Genomic DNA, 18,351 nt, shown 5'->3' on the forward strand with positions numbered 1-18,351 from the left:
CGGTTGGCATGGGCCCCAGTCCCCCCTAAAATGAAAAATTGCTATTTAGTTCCTTTAATTTTTTTTAAATTTTAAATTAGTAAAAATAAAATTATACTTTGCCCCCTTAAAATTATAAAAAGTTAATTTAATCCTTTAAAAATTATAAAGATATAGACTATAAAAAATTAAAATTTCATTCGCCCCTAAAAAATTGTTCTGACTTTACCCTTGTATGTGGTAATTATGGCTATGGTTGAACTTGTTTGGTATGTTTGGTAAATAAACTAATTGTTGCATGATTTTGAGTCATGTTTGATGCCATTAAATGTGATGATTTAGGCTTGCATAAGCTTGATAAGTTAAGGGTTGCAAAGTGAAGTAGTTAGGCAAAATAAATTGATGAATGGTTTGAAAATGGATAGGTTTTGGTTATGAGTTTTTATGCCATTGGTATGATTGTCTTCAAAGGTGTTATAGGTTTAATTTGGCATTGTAATACCCAATTTTTCCCCAGGCCTATAATACTAATAAAATAAAAATAATGTTCAGTCCATTTACAACAAAATAACGGCCCAAAATCAAAACCCAACACCAGCCCAATGGCCAGCACAAATCAAGGCTGAAACCCTAGCAGCTTCTGGAACAACCTCAGCAGCACCGCGGCAACCAGCCCTTCCCTGCGTGTGTCGCATCTCCGTACATGTGTGCCTCTTCCACGACCTCCGTACCTGCGAAAAAAACGGATCCAAACGGGAGTAGACGCGACAAATAGCAGAATAGATAGATTTTCCTTTATACATCTCGGCTATAAAAAAGCCGATTTCAATCTGTAAAAAGGGGGGATCAGAAAAAAAACTGTAAAAGGAAAATCAAAAGCAATACAAAAACAGTTTTCGAAAGGTGATGGGATTTTCTTCATATTTTCTTTCTTTTTGATTTTTTTTGTCACTTATTGAGTGTAAAGAAAATAACAAAGAAGAAGAAAAGAGTTTACCATATAAGCGTCGTCGAAATACCTCTTCGTTTCGTCTAGATCGGAACTGAAAGGGGTTCGAATGACGGAAGAATGGATGAAGGCTGCGGCTGTGATTTCGAAAAATGGCAGAGAGCTGCTGATTTAGGGGTTTTTTTATTTATATATAGTGTGAAAAACGAAGCCGTTTGAGGCCTTTCTCAGTGGCATCAAAACGACGCCGTGTTGGCTGTCGACCCGCGTACAGACCCGACCTAGAAATGATCCGCGCATTTTGCGAAAGTGGAATATTTTTGTACATGGTCCTCCTATTTTCTCATTTTGCTTCGTTTTAATCCTTTTCATTTTTTTTAAAATTTTGTCACATAACTTTACATTACTTTCAAATTCATTCTTCTATCAGTTGAGGAAACATATGCCCGAAACGACACCGTTTTCGATGATCTGACTTGGTTGCCTGGATTTGTGCGCTTAATTTCCGCATTAGTTCTTTTAATTTCAAATAGATTTCAAATCAGTCCTTCTATTATTTTATTTTTAAATTAGTTGTTTTTTTAATTATCTTTATTATTATTTTAATATATGTATTTTATATTATTATTGCTATTATTATTATTCCTATTATTTTTATATCTTTATACTTTTGTTTATTTATTATTTTATTATGTTTCAAGATTTTAAGTCTTATATTATTATTGTATATTAACGTTTTATTTACGTATTTTTATTTGTATTATAAATTCATTGTATTATCATTTTGGACTTATTATTATACACTTGTTTTAAAATTATGTATTATTACTAAAATTTTGTTTTATTATGATATGTTGATATTTAATCTCATTATGCATTCTTATTATATAATATTATTTGTATTATAACTTATCATGTGTAATATACCATTAATTTTAAATTATACACTTTCATACCTATTTCTATGTATATAGATGCTTTTCTTCTTCTAAATATTTTAATATATTTGATTTATTTCAATTTTTATGTATGTTATTATATATTATTGTTTACGATATGTTTCCATTCCCTATGAATTACTCATTCTAAATTAATATACGTACATTATTTTATATATTTTAATTTTCTTCTTGTATAATATTTGCTTCAAAATTCATTTAAATATTATTATTTTATAATGTTTATTTTTTACTCTATTTTGAACACATTTCATACTTATATATATTGTTTATTTTAAAACTTTTATAGATATGATTGTGATTTTCCTTCTTGCTATTTGGTGTATCCTTTAAAATTGATTAGTAATTCATTTAATTTTAATGTTGATATTGGTATTTGCATGATGTGTGGTTGAAATTATAGTTGTTAGGTTTATTTGTATTTATCTATTGACCATTTGTTTTTCGTTAGAGTATGATATTTACAAATTATCCTTTACGTTGTACGTTGCCATTCATTCGCATTACATTCGTTTAAAAGGTTACCTTTGATTAAAATATGAGAATTGTTTACTCATAAATTTTCAAGATACTTGCAGCACGTTTGGTTCGCTGTAATGGAATGGAGGCGTAATGGAATAGAAGCGTAATGGAATAGAAGCGTAATGGAATAGAGGCGTAATAGCAATTCAATTGTTTGGTTGAATGTAATGGAATAGAGGCGTAATAGTATTCTTGTGTTTGGTTGAATGGAATGGAGGTGTAATAGCATAAGGGAAAAAACTAAAATGACTAGAATACCCTTAGCAGAAATTTATTTAGGTAAATGATTATTGTTATTGTTATTAAATTTTAATAAGATTATTAATATCAATAATAAATAATTTAATCATATTTTAACATAATTATTAAATATATTTTAATTAAAATATATAATTTAATAAAATTCTTAATAATCAATATTCTTATATGAATTTACTAAAATCATAATATATAATACTATAAAATATAATTTAAAATAATTAATATTAAATATAATTTAGTTAAAATATATAATTTAATAAAATTCAATATAATTATTATTATATGAATTTACTAAAATCATATTATATAATACTATGAAAATAATATATAATCTACTTTATTATTTTTAAACTGCAATACATATTTAATGTGCTAAAATATTATTAGTGAAACAAATAATTTAATTATTCTACAATAAAAAAATATTAGCCAAAACCTTACGTAGAAATAGATTATCCTTGTGAGGTGAACAAATTTTGAAAATAGTCTACAGCAAATTGCATAAATTCTTCGTCTTTAAAATCTTTGATCATGTTATTATGTTGATGCTTTGTAGGTATATGCATAATTGAGATAAAATTAAAATTTGCATGGAATTATAAAGATATCATGCATATTGGTCAACAAAGAAAATGTTCTGTTTACTTTGGCGACCATGTAAAATTTTCCAGGGTCCAAAAAAGTTGGATGAATCCAACAGAACAAGAAATTATTGTTGGATGAATAGGTTAAGGATTATTGTAAGATAAAGCCATGAACCATAATCCACGTAGCAGATACAATATGACTAATTCATCTATTCTATAAAATGCTAAACAAATCAACTCATGTCAGCAACAAAATCGAAGATAGAACAAATAGGGTGTCACTGGAAACTCCCCAACTTTAAGTATAAAAAATATAATAAAATAGATTTTCCAACTTCTTTAAATCTAGCACTGCCGCGCCATTCTGCAACACTTCAAGCAAAACAATCCCCAACCATTCTTCCATCTTGTCAAACAAATAGGTTACCTGCAGCAGGAAAGATGTTCCATACCAAACCGAGTTTCTAGTGAAAGTAAAAGAACGCAGCAACTCTATCTTTGTTGATAAGAATTTACAGTCTATCATGAGTCTTTGTCATTACCAATAACTGAGTCAGATACATGATTTTGCTAAACTCAACATACAGTAACATGGAAGCTTCATCTTCATGAAGCTTCCACCTACCTAAGGAGGAAAGAGTACAAGGATTTCTAGTAATGTACATATAAACATCTGATCCCTGTTTTTGAACCACTACATTAACCTTGTTACATTACATCCTGGTCTTGTACAAACAGATGGTAAATGATGCAAACCTGGTATTAGATAATTAATTTACTCTGTGTCACTATTGGATTCTAAAAAGCTAAACTCTCTGTATCCATCAAGCTTGATTAGTATAGTTCCACGGTTTTCTTCACGCCATTGAATACCTTCCTTTTCAAGAAGCTTAGTGACCTGTATGCATCAGCCAGTGACATAAAACATTAGACAACAAGAAGATAAACTACACTGTCCTCCTAAGACAAAAGCATAAAGTAAAATGTTCGCAATGTAGAAAATGAATCAAAGTTCAATATAATCAATAAAACATTTCAACCACATATAATCTACCAAAACATCCACATTAATCATTTCTGGATAAATCAACCACCACAAAAGAATCTGACTTTTTTTTAATTAATTTACTACAAAAAGGACAACTAGCTGGATCAGGATACTTTAGATCCATACCGACTATTTCAGTTTTGACTTCCCCATACCATGTGTTCCACAGCCAGTAATAACCAAGTAGAAAACACACCTGATCAGAAAGATAAGCCGCATACTCCAACTCTCCCTTTGAATATGCAGTAGCAGCCTGTAGAAGAACATTCATTCTACCATCAAATAGTCAACTGTACTCGTATCAATTACAAAAAATTCACATGGAGCAATGCAACTTGTATTCATGATGTTCATATATGTATGTATGTATGCATGTATGTATTTGGTTTATAGAAATAAAAAATATACATATTGCTATAAACGCCATACCTTCTGAAAATAAGATCTCATGGCCCTCTATCTAAATTTGTGATATTCATCTCCCTTAGCTACAAATTACAGAAATTCTGAATTGTAAAGAAAAAGATGGTGAAAAACAGTGCAGAAACGTATATACAGGTTGTACAAAAGAGTTTATGATGAATATTTTGAGAAATGGTTATAAATGCTACGTGAAGAAGGAAATAAAAACAATACAAACCCTTAAAGAAAACTACATCCAATCAAGAATCACCTTAAAATTCTTCCGTTCCTTTTTCTTCTCATTATTTCAGTAGACTTTTTTAAGTTCTAAAAAGGAACCAAAGAGTGACCTAACCACTTTTACGATTATTCTTATGTCTTGATTTCTTATAATAAGTAGAGGGGGCAGTTATTCAAGTAGCTCTGAGTACTTGTATATTCAAATTATGGCAGGAGTAGGACAAACAGAAGAAAAGTAATGCATATGTATCTAGCATACATTTGACTAAAAATGAAAAGATAATTAATAGCAATTTGTCAGTTTACCCTTCCAATAGAGGTGATCAAGTGCAATTTAGCAAATAAAACTGTTTATAGCGATATTCATAACCCCATTTCAAAACTAGAGGTCACAATATAAACAAACTCACACATACAATAACATGCAAAGCCTGAGAAAATTAACAAGAGAATACCATAGATATCCTGTTGAGGTTCTGCATCAGTATAGCTGCAGCTAAACCTGCATCCGGCTAAGACAATCAACAGTTTCAGAAAAACATTTACCTCTAGGCTAGGGTTCAACCATAAATTTAATTTTTAAAAAGAATTTGTAACAATATGAATCTAGTAGATAGCCAATTAAAATGTTTCAGCTATATCCGATAGCTCTTTGGTTCATAAAAGAAATTCCTAAGCTACCTTAAAGAACAAAGACTTGCAATCAGAAACTATTAGGCTTCACAGAATAAACTTTCAAAGACTTGCAATCAAAAACTATGATGCTTCACAGAATAAACTTTCTCAGATACATCACAGAATCATACTTCACCTCAAGAATTATTTTTCATGGAACAGAAATATACAAAGCTATACGCAACAAGTAATAGAACCACTTTGAAAAAAATTTCATATGTTTGATCGAACATGCAATAGAATCAGTCAAAGAAAAGCCGAATGAAAATCATAAGAAAGGAATTAAAATTAGGAGAACAAAAAACAAATATTCTAGATTTGAGCAAAAGCAAAACTAACCTGTAAAATAAACAGGGAACTAGCGACCTGCTAAAATAATGATGGTAACGACCTGTCACTCAAAACTGAAGAGCTAGAAAATGGAGAAAAGAAAAACGAAATCGATTTTACAGAAAAGAAAAGAAAAGAAAAACAGGGAAAGAGTGCAAGCATTTTTCGTTGTTAGAAGAAGAAGAAGCAGAAATCGATGGAAGAAGAAGCAGAAATTACCTGTGCAATATCGATGGAAGAAGAAGTAGAAATCGATGAGGGCAGAAAATGGAATAGAAAATAAGAAACGGTAAGGAATCCCTAATCGGCGCTCAGTGTGGGGAATGCTTATTCCCCCAACCAAACGTGTTGTTGGTATCCAAGATTCTTGAAAAGATTGGGCCTAACTCACTGGGCTTCAATTTTTCTCATTGGATTGAGGCAACTGGGTATCTCTTTTTCGATTAAAACATAAAAGTTCTGAATCAAAACTTATCTCGAGGATTCAAAACATCGTGTCCTAACTTATTGGATATGACAACTTGTTGCCTTGAGACGAGGTTTTTTTTAATAAAGGCAAACTCACTTGGTGTCATCAAAACTTCAAAGAATCGTACCCTAACTTACGGGGTTCTGATTTTCTCATTGAAGCAAGATGACCAATTTTTTTAGTTTTTCGAAATAATAAATTTCAATAAAGATTTTTTTTTAAAAAAAGGGGAGAATTGTTTTGTTTTTAATCTTTTTTATTCGACCTTAAGACATTAAATAATCAATTAGGTACCAATTTTGGCCGTTACGAGGGTGCTAACCCTTCCTCGTACGTAACTGAATCTCGAACTCATTTTTTCTGAAACTCGTAGACCAAAATCGTTTTCAAGGTGATCCGATCACACCTCAATAAAAGATCGATGGCAACTCTAATTTTTGTTTTTTGGTGGATAACTAAATCTTTTGTTTTCAAAAAGTGGTTTTGACAACTTGGCGACTCCACTGGGGACTGGTTGAGATTCAAGCTGCAAATTGATTAATTTTTATCTTTTTGTCAAAAATCAAAATTTGTTTTAAATTCACGGTTTCTTCTTTTGCATTTTATTTGTTATTTTCATTGTTTTAATCATAGTGTCGTCCAAATCTGTCAATGTGTATCTGCATTTTGCATTGCATTGGTTGGTCAATTTTACCCCTCTAAGTGGGAGTGAGAAACTAGTCCTTCGTGAGGTTTTCACCTCCGTGCAGGATAGTAGATCGCTTTCGGAATGCATTCGTATCTATGCCTTCGTGAGATTTTTATCTCCGTACAGCCATAGGGAAATGTATTCCCCTAAATTGAACTTGGTCTATATAAGCCTATAATGGATAAGGATCGAGGAATCTGCTAGTTCGGGTACCTTTGCCCTAGAAGCCGAACCTCATATAGTGAACCTTAGGAACTTGCCTTAGGTAGAACTACACTAAACCCTTAGTAGCTACCCGAGTAGGTACTTGATTATGTTCTGTTTGTTTTTTACCTGATACTGACTTGTTGTGTTTTGTTGTGTTTGCATGGCATTTTGATTGCATTGCATTTTCATCATAGAAAAAGGGTGTTGATTCAAGTTTGATTACTAAATTAGAGAGCTTGTCATAGAAAATAAATTTCTTGATAAAGTGGAAAATAATATGGCTGCCCGAATATATTTCAAGAAACACAACAAAAGAAGGGTGATGAAGGAGTACATAACATTACTTCGTGGCCCGAGGATTCAAGCGGATTATTCAAGAACCGCTGGCATTCCAGCTTCTTTAAAGAAGCTGATGAGTATTACGTGGATGGGCAAATGCTGGATCGTGACTAGGATCAAGAAAAAGGAGCTAGCAGTGGCATCTATTGAAAATTTACAAGATTTATCTTAAACATACGAAAAAAGAAAGAGATCGATGTTTCTTGGAGGATAAGGGCGAGGCCGTACATACAACCGTTTTATGTAAATAAGTTTGTTTTCTAGTGAATTTTTTTAAATGGAATTGAATTAGAATCAACATCTCTTTAGGCATTCATTTCATCCATTTGCATTACATCATATGCATTAAAATCCACTAAAAGAGTCTAATTGATTAAAGTTATTTCAGTTAATCTAGAAAGCCAACACCCTTACGGTACCCAAGTAAAGACTAACAGAATGGACCAAAGGTTGGAGATATTAGAGCAGATGCAAATACAAATGCTAAAGCAATTGACCAAATTTCAACAGGATATGAAAGACTAGATGATAGAGTTTCAAAGAAATATGATAAACCAGTTAACCTAGTTATTCTAATAAAATACATCTTTGCATTTATTTTTGAGTCAATATTCTTTCATTCTTTTCGAATAATTATTCTTTCATTCTTTTGGATTTTCTTCCACATCATTCTTTTATTCATTCATAATCATATTGTACAAATAATTATTCATAAATTCATACATTCTTTTGTATATTTTTTGGTACTTACTATAGGTCCCCAAATATCAATGACATGAGTGACGCTACTACAGACTCAGAATTTCCTTTTGAGCGAGGCATGTGTTTGAGAGATCTTATGACTTTGAAAATGACATAGATTGTAGCCTATCTTCGGACTTGTTGAGGATGGTAGAGCAGGAAGGAAATTTTACCTTTTGAGGAGACAATGAAGATTGTGACGTTAAGGGAACGTGCATAACCGAAGAAGCAAAGCAAGACCTTGTTAAGTTACTTCAAGAGTTCAAGGATATCTTTGCATGGTCATAATAGGATATGCCCGAGTTAAACACTGATATTGTAATCTGAACAACAGCACGATATCAAAAGTTTGCAGTATGTTCAAGATTAACATCATGAACAATGCAGTGAAAATTCTTTGCCGAGGCAATGCCTTTCTCTTTGACTTATCATAACTTTGCCCATTGAAGTCGAGTTGCCATCTCTCCGCATTCTTTGTTGGATTTTACCCTAATTGAAGAGGAAGATCCAAAGTTTTCCGTCATAGTCAAATGCACCAAAAACAAATCTCGCCTAGAAAGCTCTATGAAAGAAGCCTGATACTGAATAAGATCATTCGCATACAAAATGAAAGTGGATAGGAAGGATCTTGTATGAAAGATTTTATTTGGAAAAGCATTGGTTCTGATCGAAAGGGATAACAAGGACTTGCCTAATCCTATGAGTTTCAAAAAAATTTAAAAAAAATGAAAATGAAAATGGAAATGATGGAAAAAGAAAAGGAAAGGAAAAAGAAAAAGAAAAGAAAAAGGAGAAGCCAAGGCGAAAACCCGTAAAGGGCGCTTTGTGACCAAAGGTGGATTTGAGTTGAAAACCCGAAAAGGGCGACTCAAATTTTGAGCAAAATAGGGTCTGGACGTCATCATCATCGAAGGCTTCTAATGGGCATTGCTTCATTTTTTGAGATCATTAATTACTTCATCAAACGGATAGAGGCTGCTTCACACTACAATATCATCATATGCTGATATAGAATTCCAAAGAAGATGGTATTGGAAAATATGTTGAACTTGAAGGATAGCACGATAGCTGAGGTTTGTAATCAATTTAAAATCAGACACCACGATTCATCACTGTATCACCCAGGAATGAATATTTAAAAGATCGCGAGAAAATGATTGAGACTTACAAGGGCCGACATGAGAAATTACCATTTACCCTCCTTGCTTGTCGAACATCCATCAAGACGTTCACCAGGGCAACACATTTCTCTTTGGTTTACGAAATAAAGGTAGTTTTACCCATTGAAGTAGAAATTTCTTCTATCTGGGTATTAGTTGAGCTAAAGTTAGACGAAGTAAAATGGGTTCAATCTCGATATGATCAATTGAACTTAATAGAAGTGAAAATGTTAAAAGTTATTCAGCATGTTCAGATGTATCAAAAGCAAATGATACGGGCCTACAACAAAAAGGTTCGTCCAAGAGAATTCCACGAGGGAGACCTAGTGTTGAAATTGATTCTTCCAATATAAAAGGTTTTTAGAGGAAAATGGATGCCAAATTGGGAAGGTCCTTATGTCGTAAAGAATGCCTTTTCCGGAGGAGCATTGCTTTTAAGTGAAATGAATGGCAAAAATCTACTAAATCTTGTAAACTCAGATTCAGTCAAAAAATTCTGCACGTGCAGAAGAAGAAGGGACCAAGGTGAAAACCTGCAAAGGGCGCTTTGAGTCCTAAAAAAAAGGACCAAGGTGAAAACCCGCAAAGGGCACTTTGAGTCCAAGAAAATAAAAAGAAAAAAGAAAAAGTAAAAATGGAGAGGCTAAGGTAAAAACCCGCAAAGGGCGCCTTAGACCAAAGGGGGTTTGAGTTGAAAACCCAAAAAGGGCGACTCAAATTTTGATCAGAATAGGGCATGGGGTGATTAGAGTTATTCAAATGTTGATCAAAATGGGCATGCGGTGATCTTGCTATGCCTAAATCAGTAGAAAAGGGTACTCGACATCTTGAGGCATCGACAGAGTAATGTAGATCTCCTAAACACATGTCAAACTCAGAATGGTCTTTACAAAGTTTGTACAGAGAAGTTCAAGCTGCGATATCTGGAGCACCTAGTCTTTATACAATTTATATTTACTTATTCTTGGAATACTACATTCTTTTTCAAGATATAAGTCAATTCATCTTTTACTCTTAATATTCTTGATAATTTATACATTTCAAGCTATGCTCTCAAATCAATTCTATTTTATTCATCGTTTTGTTCTTTTTGCAAGCATGTTGCATTAGAATAACGATTAATGGACTAATAAAACTTTCACAAGGGTAGTTTTGCATATTACTTTAGAAGTTTCTAAATAATACGAGAACTTGAAACATGACTATTGTTTAGAACGCATCAAGTTTAAAGGTTGAAATATCTAAGAAGAAAAAGTCTAAATTGAGACTATCCCTTCAGATTTTGTTGTCAAAGTATTGATTGAATGACAAGATGTTGTGTTGGTGACAAAGCTTTAATGGAAAAACAAATAATGATCACCAAATAATAAGAAGAATCTATTCTTGGAGAAGAGAATTCTTCATTTGAGCACTTGGTAGGACTCCCTGGATTGGTGGAAAGGACTAAAGAGCTTTGCATTCTGTATTCTTAAATTGCGATAGGAGAGGATTGAGAAAAGGCCAGATTTTTCTACTCTTGGGTTACAGCGAGAGAAAGATTGTACAAACTTTACATCCCAGTGGATTGAACTTGGAGGTTTACAGTGGGGGCAATCTGACCAAGTGTTTCTTTAGAAAAGCCAGCCGAGCAAGAAGGCGTTATAGCACGTCAGTGATAAAACCTTAATAAACTTTGAGTAATGGCAATCTAAGCGGCATCATTCTTGAAAAATAAAATTTTGCATTCATTCATACACGTTTAGTTAGTAGCATTTGATTTATTCTGATCATTACATTCTAATCACTAGGCATAATTCGGTTCATAAAATAAATTATATAGGTCATGTTCCCCAGAGAACAGATCGGTGAAACCACAAAGCCTTATCTCCTTAAGCAGCAGTGGAGTTGGTTGAAAATAGCAGATCTTGTCTTCCTGTATTGGCAGCGAAGTAAATCGAAGATACCAGCCTTATCTCCTTGAGCAGCAGTAGAGTAAGTTGAAAATAGCAAATCTTATCTTTCTGTACTGGCAGCAAAATAGATCGAAGATAGCAGATCTTGTCTTCCTGTAGTGGCAGTGAAGTAGATTGAATATAGTAGATCTTGTCTTCCTGTACTGGCAGCAAAGTAGATCGATAATAGTAGATCTTATCTTCTTGTACTGGCAGCGAAGTAGATCGAAGATAGCAGATCTTGTCTTCCTGTATTGGCAGCGAAGTAGATCGAAGATAACAGATATTGTCTTCTAGTACTGGCAATGAAGTAGATCGAAGATAGCAGATCTTGTCTTCCTGTATTGACAGCGAAGTAGATCGAAGATAGTAGATCTTGTCTTCCTGTACTGGTAGCAAAGTAGATCGAAGATGGCAGATCTTGTCTTCCTGTACTGGCAGCAAAGTAGATCGAAGATAGCAGATCTTGTCTTCCTGTATTGGCATCGAAGTAGATCAAAAATAGCAGATCTTGCCTTCCTATACTGGCAGCGAAGCAGATCGAAGACATTAGCCTTGCCTCTCTAATTTTACAGCGAAGCAGAATTAAGATAGCAGATCTTGCCTTCCAGTATTGGCAGCGAAGCAGATCGAAGACATTAGCCTTGCCTCCTTGAGTTTACATCGGAGCAGACTAAAGATAGCAAATCTTGCCTTCCTGTACTGACAGCGAAGCAGATTGAAGACACCGGCCTTGCCTCCCTAGGTTTGCAGCGGAGCAGACTGGAGATAGTAAATCTTGCCTTCCTGTACTGACAGCGAATTAGATCGAAGACACTAGTCTTGTCTCCCTAGGTTTGCGGTGGAGCAGACTGAAGATAGTAGATCTTGCCTTCCTGTACTGACAGTGAAGCAAATCGAAGATGGCAAATCTTATCTTCCCAAGGTAGTAGGGGGCAGATTTAATCCACCAGTCCTATCTTCCTGAGCAGTAGTGGAGTAGGTTGAAGATTGTAGATCCTGTCTCCCTAAGTAGTAGTGGAGCAAATCGAAGACGGCGAATCTTATCTTCCCAAGGTAGTAGGGAAACAGATTTAAGCCACTAGTCCTGCCTCCCTGAGCAGCAGTGGAGTAGGTTGAAGATTGTGGATCCTGTCTCCCTAAGCAGTAGTGGAGCAGATCAAAGACGGTGAATCTTATCTTCCCAAGGTAGTAGGGAAGCAGGTTTAAGCCACCAGTCCTGTCTCCCTGAGCAGCAGTGGAGTAGGTTGAAGATTGTAGATTTCGTCTCCCTAAGCAGTAGTGAAGCAGATCAAATACAGTGAATCTTATCTTCCCAAGGTAGTAGGGAAGCAAATTTAAACCACCAATCCTATCTCCCTGAGCAGCAGTGGAGTAGGTTGAAGATTGTAGTCATTAACTCATTAATTGGATTTTTAGTGAGTAATAAGTGGAAATAACAAGCTGACATGGCATTACACATATGATATTATGTTTGTCACATCAGATTTTGGAAATAGCATAGCTTAACATAATTAATTTAACAGTTATTGTTTCGTGAGGATTGAAATTTTAAAATTTGAAAAATACAATGACTAAAATGACCAAATTAAAGTACAGAGATTAAATCCATAATTTTTTTAAAGTATAGAGACTTAATGGCAAAATTTAACCAAATATATTTACAAAGAAGGTGTCAATCGAGGATAATGTCAGGTTATTAGGAATGTAATAGTATGGTTCCTTTTGGATAACTACACTAGCAGTTACTCAATTATTGCTTTTTTTTGGTCACTTAAGATCAAAAATTTTATTTTAGTCACTAACATTATCGACATTTGATATTAACGAAATGCTGACATGACCCTTTTTTATAAGCGTAATAAAAATTTTAACCTTCCAATATTTACAGATTTTATCAATTTGGTTTTAATTTTAAAAAGTTCAACAAATTTAGCCCTAAACTTTACACATTTTGTCAATTTAGCCTTAATCATTAAAAGGTTAAAATATGCCTATAGTCCTTGTACTTTTCAAAAATTATTAATTTAATCTATCTAAGTTTTACATTTTAAAATTCAAGTCCAACTGTTAACACTGTTTTTTTGTTAAATTTGTTGCCGTGATATTTTAAAATAATAAAAAAATTACTTGCTTGGTAGTCATGTAATTAAAACAAAGATGTTGTAATTACCCTGAATTTGAAAAAAAAATAACAATATTAACAATTGGATCTGAATTTTGTACTTATAAAAGTAGATGAACTAAATTCTTGAAAATACAAGTATAAAGACTAAACTCTTAATTTTTGAAAAGTACATGGACTATAGGCATATTTTAACCTTATTAAAAATTTAAAAACTTTTTAAAAAATAAAATATATATATTTAAAAGTTTGGTTTTCGATAAAAATACATATGATTTTTATAAAAATATTTATAAATAAATGAATATTTATTTTATAGTTATAGAAAATTACAAAAAATTACAAATATTTTTATGATAATTTCGAAGCTTGCCCTTCTTTTTATCCTGCTTAATGGGAGTGTGGCTCATCAGTAGCAACCTCCATTTTCGCACTTGACTCTTTGAGTATCTCAACCGTAAAGTTAGAAACACCGTCTCTCAAGAGCAAGGGTACATCATGCCAAGGAGGAATCTAAGCCAACATTTAATCTCAATTACATCAAAATGCTCCACAAATTCAATTTCACAGATTTAGAGAAAAGGGGATACCGTTGTATCTACGAAGAAGCCTCTGTAGTCGAGGGTTTCGGGTTCACCTTCATGTTTGATTTGAACCTGGAGGTTAGAAATAGCAAAGAGAGCATTGAGAAGCAAGCAGGAAGGCAGCGACGGTGGAGCTGCGCCCACTCTGGCTGCTGCTGCTGCTATGGTTGATTTATTTTTTTGTAATCACAAAATAGGTATTCATTTATTTATAAATACTTTTATATCTTTTTATATGTATTTTATCATTTTTATATTTTTTATTTATTTTTATTGAAAACTAAAATTTTGAATAATTTTTTTTATTTTTTCAAAGTTTTTAAATTTTTAAGAATTAAGATTAGATTGATACACTGTAACGCTCCAAATCTAGCCTAAACATTATAGTTGTATCTAAAGTGATTATGTAAAATGGATTGAAATCTAGCTTCCATTTATAAAAAAAGAGTGAACATTTGTTACTTAAAAAACCCGCTTTATTCAGATCGTCTTGCTAAACTCAGTTTAAGTTGGAAATCAAGTTTACAAGTTATGGATGAGGCTCCTAAGGATATTTTGGATTTATTACAAGTTGATAAAACGAATGGTTGCTATATGTAATTGATGTTTTTCATTTCACCAAAAAAAAACCCGCTTTATTTGAAAACATGTTTGCCATACTTATTTAATTAAAACCGTTGTTTGTTTACATTTTCTAAATAAATCGAATATTTTGTAGCGGAAATTCTTAGAACATTATATTTTGGAAAGTCGAGTTTATTTTCTTGAAAATAGTTAATTGCAGAAAAATAGTCGTTTTCATAAAGCCGTTCTATCAAGTGTCATGCCAAAAATCCAAAAAAAAAAAACAATCCCAAATGTCCAGAGATACCGAAATTTACAAAACTCTCAAATCAGAATTTTAAATAAATCAAATTTAAGTAAATAGAGTTTACGAAAATGTGGACATAACCGAGCTCCTGTCGCACCGACCCGCTTAAGTCAGAGAGTTACCTGAAAGTGACAGACAAACAGAAAGTGAGTCTTCATAACTTGTGTGTAACTCATAAGAAAACAAAATTTCAGATTTAGTTACATGGCAAAACAAATACAGACATATATCTTATACAGAATTAGAATCATATGCAAATTTACAATCCTACTCGTATCCGCTACACACCATCTCCGACCATCCTCGCACACCATGTAGGGTCTTAGAGACCCATCCAGCCCTACACATCACTTAGTGTCATACGGCACTTTCCAGAATAATCGCAGCAGTGCTGCCAGTATAATGGCGAGATATCGCCTCAAATAGAACACTTCCTTCACATGATATATGTCCCACCCCATAATTAGATATAAACAGAAATAACATATGCTCGAATTTGCATATCATACATGCTCGCATAACAGATGTAGAACATGCTTTATACATAACATATCATACATATCGCATCACAATACATGAATATTATACATATTAAACGTTATTTACGACAAGTTTCATACTAACATATAAATAAAATTCATGTTTTATAGCTTATATAACTACATACCGACCCCACGGAAGGCCTATAGCTGATCGGGGAGACATGTACAACCCTAGGAAAAAGTTCTGAATTTTGGGCCCACACACCTGTGTGTCCCATATGGCCCAAATTGCCCACACACCCATGTGGCATCGACAATGCCCAAAATCCAATTTTGGCTTTCGCTGTTTGCTATTTTCTAGGTTTCTCGTTACACGCATGATCAAATTCCGACGTAAACCCAAAAATTGAGTATTCCATCACCTAAAAATACCAAACACTTAGAGAATCAGTCACCAATAATGCAACCATTAAGAGGCTAAAGCCCTCAATTCCATTCTAAATACAAAAAAATTCAAAGATAAAAATAAGACAAACCCTCAAACATCCATAACAGTTCCAAATTAACATAACCACTTACCCTTGGACGAACAACACTTCTCCAAATCCTAATTCGCCGGTGGATTAAACGTCTCTTGAACTTTACCTAAAACAAACCCATCGATTAACAATGACAAAACACCCAAACACACCTAAACATAACCATCACTAACAAGAGAAACGAATAACGAACAAAAATTAAGGAATGATCATGGCTTACCTTTAGTGCGTAGCTCACAAAACAAGGATTAACGCTTCAAGAATTAGCAGTAGCAAAAATTGAAGAATAAAAGAAAGACAAAATAGAAGGGAAAAATCAAATCAAGAAGAAGGCAGATTTCGACAAAAAAGAAAAGAACAAGCGGTGTGTAAAACAAATAGGGAATGAAGGGTAACCAACTTGAAACAAAACGTGGGAGCAGACTTTGAGAGAATCAATGAAAAAATTAAATAAAACCAAATAAGATAATGGTCTTTTTTTTCTATTATTATCCTAAGATATTCAAACATATCTCAATATCTATCTTATACAGTAACGGTATGTAAGGATGAGGATTAATTGGGCAGCTGACCCTGTTAGTCCGTTCTTTGCAAGAGTCAAAGCATAATCTTTTTGCTTTTTAAATAGGATTTTTCCCGCTTAATAGATAAGCATTTGCTACCAATGGAGAATTTTTTCTCATCTTAAATTCAAAGATTGGATTTGCGCCAATGGAAACCATAGATTTCATACACAATAAAAGGATATGGTAGATCTATCTTTTTTAGATAGTGAATGGACGAACCCCATTCTATTCACTGGTACATATCGTTGATACTAAAAAAGTCGTTTCTTTTCTCTCAGCCCATGATCTGAACAAGCCGCACATACATGTTCCTCGGCACTGAGGACATCCCCCAAGAGCAGGGGATTTCATGACATTTCTAATTGGCTATCTTGCATTTCTAATAAGTTGTTTAATAGTTTACATACTGAATCATATACATAATAGACTAGTTTAGATCGATCCTAACCAGATGATTCTGAATTACTTCTTTTTCTATTTAATAGATTAATAAAATATTAACCCCTTAGGCTTAAGTTAAGAAGGAAAGGAAGAAGAGGGATTAAATCAATCTTAATTAAATTGTGGATTGGTGTTAAGTCGTGGCTATTGCTATTTGTTATTTAACTTATTTAACCGCTACAAGATCCACAATTCCGGGAGCTTGGGCTTTTGTTGCTGACATAAAAACATCTCTTTCCATGTCTTCGGATACAACCCATAAGGGCTTGCCCGTTCCTTGTACATAAACCCTTGTGAGGCTTTCGCGAAGTTTCAGTAGTTCTTCCGCTTCCAAGATAAATTCTCCTGTTTGTGCCTCATAAAAAGAACTAGCAGATTGATGGATCATTACCCTGATCAAATAACATAATAAAAGGTTCTTCTAACTCACATAATGAGGCGAGAAGAATAGCTAAAAATAGCTAAAGAATAATAAGAAAAAATAGATAGAATTGTTGAAAATGAAAACAAGCACATCAAAATGAAAATCTAATAAATCAACTAATTCAAAATTTGCAAATTAACGATTTTTTGATTCCCGAATATCCAACTCACCAATTAATTCTTTATAACGTATTTTATTTGTTTTTGATAAATAAGATAGCAGTCGTTGACGTTTTCCTAAAATTTTACGTAGACCTCTCTGAGATAAATAGTCTTTTTTTTTGTGCAATTCCAAATGTGAAGTAAGTCTTCGTATCTTATTGGTGAGACTAACTATTTGAAATTAAACAAACCCCCTGTTTTCTTCTTTTTTTTCGTTGACGTAGAGATTCAAACACTAGACCTCAACCATAGAACTAAAACTCTCCAATCACTAAAGTAGATATTTTATTGATAACAAAAGTAACAAAACGTAGACCAAAATTTGTTGATTTTAAAAAAAAATTAGAATTAAATTGATAGAATTTATGAATGTTGGAGGACTAAATTTGTTATTATGCTAATAAAAAAAAGGGCCAAATCAGTATTTCATTAATGATTTAATAGAAAGTGACAAAAATACCAAATGTTGAAAACATTAGTGGCTAAAATAGTTGAATATATGTCAAATATGAATGTTGAACATGAATACTTTAAATAATAGTAATAACTCTCAAGTCATCAAGACTTACTTGGAGCAGTGATTAAAGCTTTCATTATCTTCATGACATGGGTTTAGACCCTATCATTCCCCTCCCTAATATTGTAATAATTAATAAAAAAAGATAAATTAC

The 18,351-nt window shown here is 33.0% G+C and overlaps 3 long non-coding RNA genes across 4 annotated transcripts; all 3 read right to left on the minus strand.

Moving 5' to 3' along the window:
* Window positions 1–235: 235 nt before the first annotated feature.
* Window positions 236–1,450, minus strand: LOC107890443 (uncharacterized). Its single transcript, XR_001681959.2, has 2 exons — window positions 977–1,450; window positions 236–710 (listed from the first exon to the last, which is right to left on the minus strand). It is a non-coding gene; the product is annotated as an uncharacterized lncRNA (long non-coding RNA).
* Window positions 1,451–3,768: 2,318 nt separating this feature from the next.
* Window positions 3,769–6,331, minus strand: LOC107890442 (uncharacterized). Of its 2 annotated transcripts, none has more exons than XR_001681956.2 (6): window positions 6,172–6,331; window positions 5,962–6,034; window positions 5,403–5,459; window positions 4,735–4,793; window positions 4,502–4,558; window positions 3,769–4,155 (listed from the first exon to the last, which is right to left on the minus strand). It is a non-coding gene; the product is annotated as an uncharacterized lncRNA (long non-coding RNA). The 2 variants fall into 2 exon arrangements; XR_001681957.2 differs by having other exon boundaries at window positions 5,962–6,013; window positions 6,172–6,330.
* An 8,273-nt stretch (window positions 6,332–14,604) lies between these two features.
* LOC107892809 (uncharacterized) lies at window positions 14,605–16,710 on the minus strand. The gene is made up of 4 exons (XR_001682627.2): window positions 16,309–16,710; window positions 16,129–16,194; window positions 15,735–15,971; window positions 14,605–15,189 (listed from the first exon to the last, which is right to left on the minus strand). It is a non-coding gene; the product is annotated as an uncharacterized lncRNA (long non-coding RNA).
* Between the last annotated feature and the right edge of the window lie 1,641 nt (window positions 16,711–18,351).

Source organism: Gossypium hirsutum, chromosome D09 (assembly GCF_007990345.1).
Source record: "Gossypium hirsutum isolate 1008001.06 chromosome D09, Gossypium_hirsutum_v2.1, whole genome shotgun sequence".
Taxonomy (NCBI): Eukaryota; Viridiplantae; Streptophyta; class Magnoliopsida; order Malvales; family Malvaceae; genus Gossypium; species Gossypium hirsutum.